This window comes from Bos javanicus, chromosome 5, assembly GCF_032452875.1.
Source record: "Bos javanicus breed banteng chromosome 5, ARS-OSU_banteng_1.0, whole genome shotgun sequence".
NCBI classification, from domain to species: Eukaryota; Metazoa; Chordata; class Mammalia; order Artiodactyla; family Bovidae; genus Bos; species Bos javanicus.
In genome coordinates, this window is record NC_083872.1 from 119,171,646 (window position 1) to 119,177,856 (window position 6,211).

The 6,211-nt window shown below is 55.8% G+C and overlaps 1 long non-coding RNA gene across 1 annotated transcript; it reads left to right on the forward strand.

The window, feature by feature from the left end:
* The first annotated feature begins 3,395 nt into the window (after positions 1-3,395).
* On the forward strand, positions 3,396-5,994 carry LOC133248556 (uncharacterized). Its single transcript, XR_009736760.1, has 2 exons — positions 3,396-4,663; positions 5,024-5,994. It is a non-coding gene; the product is annotated as an uncharacterized LOC133248556 (long non-coding RNA).
* Positions 5,995-6,211: the final 217 nt, after the last annotated feature.

A 6,211-nucleotide genomic window follows, 5' to 3' on the forward strand; every position in this document is an offset into this window, starting at 1 on the left:
TCGTCGGTCACCCCAGACAAGAATCACCTGTTCATTTCCATGCGTTTCCCTGCGGCCCCTCCCACCTTCCTTCAGTGTGCGATAGAGGCGTCCACAGAAGCGGGCTGGCCCCCTGCCTGCGACATCCATCCCGCCTCCCTCTTGAAGTGCCACTGTGAGGACGACCCTGGGCTCTGAGGGGTGACCTGGTGCCCCTGTGGTTCAGCATGTCCGTGGGATGCAGCCTGGAGCCAGCGACTGGCAGCACGGCTGGAAATTTGATCTTGGGCAAATTGCTATCTCTTTAGGCAGTGGTGTCCTCCTTTCTAAAATGGGGTTAAATAACAAGACCTAACTTATAATATTGCTGGGAATTGTAAATGCGAGTGTGTGTGTGTGCATAGCTTAGACAGAGTAAATACCCAGTAAATGCTCTCTTGCTCAGTTAGTAAATGGCACTGGATGCGCTCCATGCCCAGATCGGAAGCTCACACTGAACAGGGCCGAGTCCTCACTCACAGGACACTTTTCTCCTGAGGAGGGAATGCTCAGGACGCAGCAGTGGCTTTTGCCGTTGATGTCGAGTGATGGAAAAGAAGTGAAGCTGCACTCTGGGGGCTGGAGGCGTCAGGTAGCAGCAGAGATTCTGCATTTCCCCCAGTTCACGTAAAGGACATCGGAGGAGTGTACAGACAGAAGGCGCTCCTGGCAGCTGGGACCCGAGGCCCTGCCGGGAGGAGTCAGAGCCTTTGGGGGCAGCCTGCAAGGTGAGCCTGGCTCCCCAGGCTGAGGCTGACCCAGGGCCTTTGGACATTCAGACAGAAGGAGCCCACGTCTGCAGGACTCAGGGGCCGCCGGGGCTGGACGAGGCCACCGCTGACCCCAGACGACACAGCCTGTGCATCCAGGTGCTAAGACCTGCAATCGATCGAGGCCCCTCCCACACAGCCGGTGACGGTGTGGAAAGAACACTCAGTGGACAGCAGAGAGAAAGCCATTTTCTTGAAGATTAGGTACATCCTGTGGAAGAGTCCGGCCTCGATCCCTCGAGAGTAAACCCTTACCTGAGCCGGCGTCACACGTGTGAACATGAGGACAGCCCTCCTTACAAAGTGTGTCCGGCTAACAGAAAGACAGGTACCACTGTCGTCTCCCAGGGAACCAGTGCCTCTCAGTGCTGAGCATCAGTAACACTGACATCAAAGAAAGAGTGAAGACAGGATAGCAGGTGCCTCCTTACCCGAGAAACTCCTGTGGTCCTGCCCAGGTGCTGGCCCCTGAGCCCAGGGATGCCGCCGACTCTGAGACTCCCCGGAGGCCTAGAGGACAGAGGCACACGCAGCCCTGCACCCGAGGGCCCACCAGCAAAGCACGGAAGACAGAAAGCCCGCCGATGGGGCTGTGGCTTCTCCAGCTGACGGTGGTAAGGAGAAGGAAGAGGCTGGGTCAGCTGTGGATTGGAAGAGGTGTGAAGGATGCCAAGGAAAAGAAAAGGCAGGCCTTCCACGTCTAGGGCTGTGCACTCACTGACGAAACCACAGCTAGAGATGGGAGCAGTGATCGCGCCGAGTCAGGGCGCCCGAGTGAGCCGTGCGGTTTCTCAGATGGGAGGCGTCAGAGACGCTCCGGTGTGAGGGGAGATGAGACTTCAGCTTGGATGGGTGGACTCGGAGGGTCTGGATATTCCCGTGAGGATGCTGGCCGGGCCCCTCACGCGTGTCCGGGCGTGGCTGGGGGGCAGCCTGGCCCCAGCCTGACCCTACAGAGGACTTTGGAGCCTGAATCGTGCCTCAAAGCCCCTGGTGCGGATGGCCCTGGAGGCGGGTGTGGGCGACGCCCCCAGGCCTCTCCGGTCTCCCACCAGGGAAGGGCCCTCTGGCCGTGGCGGCCGGGAGGGGGCAGCTCTGGTCAGGTGACATCGGAGGGTGCTGGTGCAGAGGCCGTCAGAACCGGACGTGGAGGGGTCACGGGTGTCCTGAGAGGAGCTGTTTCCCGACGGCCACCTTGCCGTCAGGACCTGTCCTGTCGAAGCGTCCATCTTGCCCTAAAGCCGTCTCCGGAGCCGTGTGGACCACAGCTGCAGTCACACTGGGGAAGCCCATGTGCCGTCTGCCTGGAGACCCACTCCCGGGCCCTGCGGGATGTTTAAGCTGTGATCTAACTTCCTGTGCAGTTGATGACAAAAATCCACTTCTTCACCCCACGGGATTTAAGTCCCCATAAACTCCTCCTCAAGGTGGATACGGTTCAGCGCCGTGGCATGGAGCCAGCCCTGATGGCCATCTTGGAAGGTTCAGGGAGGACCGGGGGTGGAGGCTTCTGCCCACAGCTCTCCCGGCCGCAGTGGCTCCGCTCTCGCAGAGACACGGCTCATCACACATGTGTCTGCTTCCTCAGGGTGCCGGGGCTCCCGGAGCCGGCTAGACATCCATGCCCAGCTGTGCCCCAGGGCCCCACAGATGCCACGGTGGCTACCGCATGTTCTGGCCGGAGCCCAGCCTCCCAGCCCTGCGTGCAGCCTCACGGCCCAGGGCTTCGGTCCCTGGGGAGGTGCTCTCACCTCCTGGGGAGAAAGACCCGGCCCAGGGCACCTGGGACCCTTCCGGGAAAGAGGCTTTGAAGCTGGTGTGTGTTATAGGAGGAGTGGGTTATTTGTGTGCTTGTGTGTGTGTGTGTGACAGACAGACACACTCACACACACACCCACACACAGGGTCCCTGCTGGAAATCTCTCTGAAGGGCTGTGGAAGAGGAAGCACAGTGGAGCTGGGGAAGGAGCTCCCAAGGAGGTGAGCTTCCTGGGAAAGAAGGCATAGCCCTGAGCCATGAGCCGGTGGGGGCCTCCCTCCTGCTGGCTGGATGAAGAGGCTGGAGGGGAAATACCTGGCCCCTGGAGGATAGGGTCTGGGGGCTCTGGACCCTGCTGCGTGTGGATGCTGGGACCGCAGAGGTTGGGGAGCCATGTGTGACGTTGGGGGCCCAGCTGAAAGCGGGGTTCGCAGCTCCCCTGCTGCTTTGCAGGACTTCCGCGGACTGTCTGAAATGCCTCTCCCCCCAGACTGGCTGGCTGAGCACTTGTTTGGACAGTGAACAGATGGAGGCTTGGACACGAGTCCTGAGTCCAGGCTGGAAGGGTCTCTGGCACTCGGGCCCTCCCTAAGGCCCCGGGGTCAGGGGCAGGTGCGCTGACCCTAAGGCTGTGCTATGGAAGGGGGACCATGGAGCCCCAGCTTTGCACAGGTAGGCTTCTCCTGCAAGGCTGCAGTGCCTGAGTCCCAGGAGCAGAGCCCGGGCCCCCCTTCCTATTGGAAAAGATTCCATTTAATCTTGCAACCAATTCACCATCACTTTGCCCTCCCAAAGTTCTGGGTCCCACAGAAATAGAAGAACAAAAGCCCATTGAATATTGTTGATCACAGTCCTTGTGATTCAGAAAACGAAACACATTCATTCCCTCTCAATCCTCCGTCCCCAGGTCAGGTTTCACAAAGGAGTTGTTGATGGATTCCGTGAATGGGGCCGCTGGCCTGCTGGCTGGGCCTTCCTCGCGATAAATATTCATGTGAAGAGGAGAGACAAAGACAGTCAGGTTCAAATACAGGGCACGCTTGTGCGCAGCCCCGCGCCCGGAGTCTGCGGAAGTGCCCCAGAGGATGCCGGGCGCCCCAGGCAGAGCCGGCCCTCCTGAGCCGCGAGCTCTGTAGCCGGGCCAGGAGGAGCTCTGAGATGCTGGGGAAGAGGAGACTGAGCTGCTGCGTTTCACTCGTGGGGGTGTCGGGCAGGCATGCGGGAAGTCTGCCGACCGCTGAACTCCCCGGAGGACCTTTGAGCATGAAGCATCTCAGGTCAGCAGGTCTCGTCCTACAGCGGAGACTGAGCACGGAAGTAAGGGAGGAACTGACAAGGACCTGTGGGCGGAGCTGGACCCTGTAAACAACTCAGAAGCCCTCACTTCCATCCCTGCAAGAGGAGTGCTGGGCAAACTGACAGTCAGCGACTTCTTGGGCCATCTGAGAATTGAGGTGGCAGGGAGCTCACAGCTGACCTCAGGTATGCGGGTGAATCCAGAGCTCTGCTTGCCTGGACGGCGGCTTCCAGGGCCGCACACTGGCGGAACCCATCCACGGTCGCTTGGACAAGTTCTTGGAGGCGACCATGGACAGCAGCCTGTGCATCATGACCCGGAACTGGGAGCAACCAAGGTGTCCTGCAGTGGGTGATGGATAAAAAACGGTGGTTTAGCCAGACGGTAGAATATTATTAAGCCCTGAAGAGAAATGAGCTACTAAGCCATGAAAAGATACGGAGGAGCCTTAAATGCATATCAGTAAGTGCAAGAGTGAGACAGGATGAGATGGCTGGATGGCATCACCGACTCGACGGACATGAGTTTGAGTGAACTTTGGGAGTTGGTGGTGGACAGGGAGGCCTGGCGTGCTGCAGTCCATGGGGTCGCAAAGAGTCAGACACGACTGAGAGACTGCACTGAAGTGAAAGAAGGCAGTCTGACAAGGCTACAGATGGTGCGATTCTAACTCTCTGGCGTTCCAGAAAAGGCACCGCTGTGGAGACAGTAGAAGGATCAGCGTTTATAAGAGGTTTCAGGCAAGCAGGGGAGCAGTTAATGGGAGGAGATTAGAGGACTTTTAGGGCAGTAAAGCTTCTCTGTAGGACACTGATAATGGTGGGTACACGGCATTGTCCACTTGTCCAAACCCATGGAAGATACACCGAGGGTGATCCCCTGCGCGTCAGCTGTGGACTCGCGCTAACAGGGGGCTGTCCGTCCTGGCTCATCAACTTAACAAATGCAGGGCACTGTCCCCTGACGGTGGGAGAGGGGTGGGTATGCGGAACCCGCGGTAGCATTTGCTCAGTTTTTCTGTAAATCTAAAATGCCCTAAACACAGAAAATCAGGATGAAAATAGGAAGTGAGCTCTCCTAGGTGAGCAGCGGGATTTGGATGGTCCCGGTCTCATCTTTGGACGCCTCCAGGACTTTTCCCTAAAGTGAACCTTGTGTTTTTCCTCTTTTTTTCTGCAGTTTTTCTACACACACCTGTGGCTGTGAACAGAGGCACACACAGCTTTTGTTTTGCCGTTTATGCAGAGCGTAACACGCCATAAGGGCTTCCCGGGTGGCGGCAGTGCTAAAGAGCTCGCCCGTCAAGGCAAGAGACCTACGGGACGTGGGTTCGACCCCTGTGTAGGGAGGGTGCCCTGGAGGAGGGCATGGTAACCCACTCCAGTTTTCCTGCTTGGAGAATCCCACTGACAGAGGAGCCTGGCGGACTACAGTGCATAGGATCACATAGAGTCAGGCATGACGGAAGCGACTTAGCACGCACGCCTGCCATGCGCTATACACGTAGGATTTTGCAGTTTGCGTCTTCAGTTCTCACAGTGTTGTGAGATCTTTTCTCCTCGAGGTACCCACGCACAGTTTATTCAATTAAACAACTGCAAACTTTTCCATTTTGTTATGTTCCAGCTTATGTGTCCATTCTCCTGTCGATGGGCACGTTGGTTGTTTCTGCAGATTTGCTGTATTAATGATGCTGCCTGAACGTCCCTGTCTCCCCGGCACGTGAGTGAGCTGCCTTAGAGGTGGCGGTGGAGGTGCCTCCCAGCTTCTGTGTCGCTCGTCAGCGGTCCTCAGCTGGCCCCTGAGCCTCCACCGGGAGCACATCCTCGCCCGTGCCTGCGACTGTCTGGTTATAAATCTGAAGTCTCCAAGGTTATCTAGCCATTTTAAATATGAATGACATTAAATCCTCCTCACATGTTTGTTGGGCATTAGAGTCCGCCCTCTCTGAACTGCATATTTATATCTTCCTTTTTATTTTTTATTACTTTTCCCCCCTGATGCTTTGTATGAGTTGTTTGTGTATTCCCGATAAAAATTGTTATTGATTTTATTGGATAAAAACCTCCTCCTTCTTTATTATTTATCGTGATTTTGCTGTATAAAGTTTTAAATTTTGATGTCATGAAATACATTATTCATTTCTTCTAGATTTTTTGCTTTTGTGTCTTATTTAAGAAATAAGAATCTGAATAAGAATAAGAAAACACATTTTCTTCTAGGATTTTAAAGTTTAGGTCTTTATGCCATCTGGAATTCATTTTTGTGTGTGGCTTGGGAGAGAGATAAAATTTTATCTTCCCATATGGCTATGCAGTTGTCCCTGCCTGGCTTATTGAAATGCCCACCCGCTCCTCACCTATTTGT